The sequence below is a fragment of the Canis lupus genome, chromosome 21, assembly GCF_003254725.2.
Source record: "Canis lupus dingo isolate Sandy chromosome 21, ASM325472v2, whole genome shotgun sequence".
NCBI classification, from domain to species: Eukaryota; Metazoa; Chordata; class Mammalia; order Carnivora; family Canidae; genus Canis; species Canis lupus.
In genome coordinates this window covers 4,907,260-4,910,760 of record NC_064263.1, presented here as the reverse complement: position 1 = coordinate 4,910,760, position 3,501 = coordinate 4,907,260, and the positions used below count along the sequence as shown (strand labels likewise).

The 3,501-nt window shown below is 51.2% G+C and overlaps 1 long non-coding RNA gene across 1 annotated transcript; it reads left to right on the top strand.

Moving 5' to 3' along the window:
• The first annotated feature begins 1,596 nt into the window (after positions 1-1,596).
• Positions 1,597-2,658, top strand: LOC112641965 (uncharacterized). The gene is made up of 2 exons (XR_003124907.3): positions 1,597-1,887; positions 2,156-2,658. It is a non-coding gene; the product is annotated as an uncharacterized LOC112641965 (long non-coding RNA).
• The last annotated feature ends 843 nt before the right edge of the window (positions 2,659-3,501 follow it).

Here is a 3,501-nt window from a genome sequence, read left to right as displayed (position 1 = left end):
CTTGAGGGGAAAACTAAGAGAGACACTAGCATTTCTTTTCTGATATTATGGAGTCATAGAAATAATGCCAACCTCACTTTTTGTATTAGTTTGCTAGGGCCGCCATACAAAGTAGCACAGGCTGGATGGCTTAAACAAAATAAGTTTATTTTCTCACAATCCTGGAGGCTGGAAGGCTGAGATCCAGGTGTTGGCAGGGTCTGTTTCTTCCGAGGCCTCTGTCCTGGGCTTGTGGATGGCCATCCTCTCTGTGTGTGTCTTCACATGGTCTTCCCTCTGTGTGTGTATATGTGCTAATCTCCTCTTCTTGTTAGTGTGCCAGTCATAATGGATTGGCACCCACCCTAGTGACCTCATCTCAACTTAGTCAAAGACCTTATCTTCAGATATAGTCACATTCTAAGGTCCTGGGGCATTATGACTTCAACATATACATTTCGAGGAAAAAAACCACTTCAGTCCACAACACTTTTATCGCAGATTAGCAATATCCACGATAGCCATCCTATTTGGGGTTATTTTATTAATATTTTAGCAGCTACAGAAATGGCTAAACATGGATAAAAGGGGCTCATCCTAATATCTGTTTTTGCAAATATGTTTCTTTTGGCTTACTAGGAGGCAGGCTATCACCTCACAGTCTGGTAAAACTCTTAATTCTCAAGAGAAAAGCATTTACAAACAGAAGATTCTTTGCTCCTGAGTTCAGGAGTGCAGATTGTGTGTTTGCCTCATTTTTTGTTTTAAAGACTGATTTTATAGAACTGCAGGTTCTAAACTTAGGCTTGGAGAGGCCACAGAAGAAGGAGAAAGTTGTTTTTTTTTTTACAAAAGCAACGTGGATCAGGCTTGGTAAGGGCAAGATCCCAGTCTTAGAGCCAGAGATGTGGCCAGGAGAACCGTGAGTGGTAGCTTCTGCCAATACCAGGGCGCTTTCCAGGTCCCGCCCCCGCCGAGGTCGCGCCCCCGCGCGACCCCGTCCTGCACTCTGAGCTGGTTCCTGCGCCTGCAGCATCGCGAGGACCACACGGGACCGCGGCCCTGGGAGCCTGGGGTGCGCGGCAGGCCCCGTGACCCCAGGGTGAGCGCTTATGCAAAAGGGGTTCTCTTCTCGGGTGTCAGGTGAAAGCGAAATCGTCTAAAATATCGTCCGTGGTTTGTTTCCCGAGTTCCTAATTCCGCAAAGAGGCGATCCTGTTGAAGATGAGATTTGCGTCGCTCAAAACCAAACCCAGCGTGGCGGTGGGAGAGGGTTCGTTGAGCCGCAACAACGCTCCAGGGGGGTCCCTTCCTCCAGGCTTCCCGTGTGAGGCCCGGGCTGCGCGCCGCGTGGGTCGGCCCCGGCCCCGGCCCCGGAACCCGAACACGCCCGGGGCTCGCGGCCGCGCGACCTTGAGCGCAGGAGGGCGGCGGCGGCGGGCGGCGGCGGGGGCGGCCCCGGGGCCCGGGGAGCTGCGGCCCTGACGCCCTGCGGCCAGCAGAGGGCGCGCGCAGCTCACACGCGCCAGCCCCGGCCGCTCCCACCGCCCGCGACTCTCGGTTAGCGCGTGGCGCCGGGTTCCGTGGACACCAGTGAACTGAGGTGCCTGCGACATGTGCGCTCCGGGAGTGTCGGGACTCAGAAACTTGCGAGATGCTCTTACGCCGGCCTGTAATCAATAAACACAAAATCTGAATTGCAGATTACTCGAGCTCCCTCTCCCGGGTCAAGAATCTCGTTTCTTCTTAGCCGTTAAGTTGAACGTATGTTTGTGACGGTTCCGGGATGAGAACGTAACAGACCAAGTAGCGTTGTCCACTATAGGAGGGGTATTGACTGGCTCGATGCGCCTCAGCATCAAAGGAGCATCAGATTTCAGGCGCAGGGGAAAGGGACTTTAGAATGCGGTGGGTATTTCTCAGATTCTGCTTTTTGAATTTGAGGGTCCAGATCAAGAAGCAAAACGAGGAAACAAATTCTCCCTTTGCTCCGGCTACAGTCTCCGCCGGCGACTCACCGGCAGGGGGCGCTGTCCGCCGCGGTCCCGACGGGTCTTGCCCAGCACGGGGCGGGGCGGGGCGGGGCGGGCGAGGCGGGGGCGGGGTCAGGGCGGGGCGGGGCGGGGCCGGTTTATTTTTAAGTCCATTGGTTTATTTTTATTTCTTTCTTTTTCAGGACGATGATGGACTTTATAAAAATCCTCATGATTGCACTGATTTTACGGAGCTGGCCGAGCAGCCCTCCAACTCTGAGGTTTCATAAGTTTGGTTTCTCAGTAGAGTGTAGTAGGCTGCATCATTTGAAAACACTTACTCCACCTTCTTCGTAATGGGAAGAAAATCCTCCCACGCTCAGTGATGCTGAACTGGATGAAAGGGATGTGGGAAGTAACTCTGCTGCTTCCAGGCAAAGACCTTACTTGTGATTGAACACCTCCCGTCCTTCCTATGCCACACAGGACGCTGGCCCCTCAGCTGGGGTCCCTGATGTGGGCATGTGTAGCAGAGGCAAGGTGCTCACCGCCAGGGCACTCGGAACACAACGTGGGCAAGCAATTTGTTTGTTGTTGCCAGCTACTGGAGATTGGGGGGAGCTTTCTGTGCAGCCGGTGGATGAATATAAAAACTGATATGAGGAGTGGGGTGCTGCTGTATGAAAATAAAAATTGGTGGCAGTTCCTTGAGGCTAAAGCTATAGGTGGTTGGAAAAGTGGCAGTAACAGGGGAGGCAGATGGTCTTCCCCGCGAACTTAGGGCTTTGGCTGGAAAGGTATTGAAATGGAACATGACTAGCATGCATTACTTGTCATTACCTGCATTTGGTATTTTAAAAATGAAACAAATCCAGAAAAGAGCTGGCCCGTTTGCAGGATGGGATGAAAGAAAAAACAGAAAGCCTTAAATTCTGGGATTTCAGGGTTGAAAAATGGGACTATTTTTAACTTTCAACTGATAAAAGATAAAATTGAGACATCCATTCAGCCCAAACCACTGATTAAGATGTAGGCTGAAAAGAAATGATAGGAGTGGCCACAATTCCTGAAGGCATAATTCTGCAATAGCTTGACAAGCCCACAGAGTCCTTAAGTCTAGAGAAAAACATACCCAAGAATTGTGTTGCAGGCTGCTGGCACACAGGAATGGTATGAAATAAATAAAGAGCTAACAAAATCTTTGAAGGAGTTATACTGCTCAAAGCACTGTCATCTTCAGTTAAGAGAGATCATGATGTTTTGAGACAATTTAGGCAAGAAGTAGGCTGACAATGCCGCTCATTCTCCTAGGATGGCACAATCTCCATTGCCCTCCAAGAAGCAACCAGCAAGGATGAAGGGGGGTGGGGTGGGTGAAAGATGCCCTGGAGGGTGGAGTCGAGAGCTGCAGAGAATAAGGGACTAGGGAGCTGCCTGCAGACGGCAGAACTGGGGCCTAGTCAGGAACGTTCTCTGCCCTAGGGTAGGAAGCCCCCAATGTGTGTCCAGCAGAATTTCAAAATTACTGTGTCACCAGTGATTACTAAGT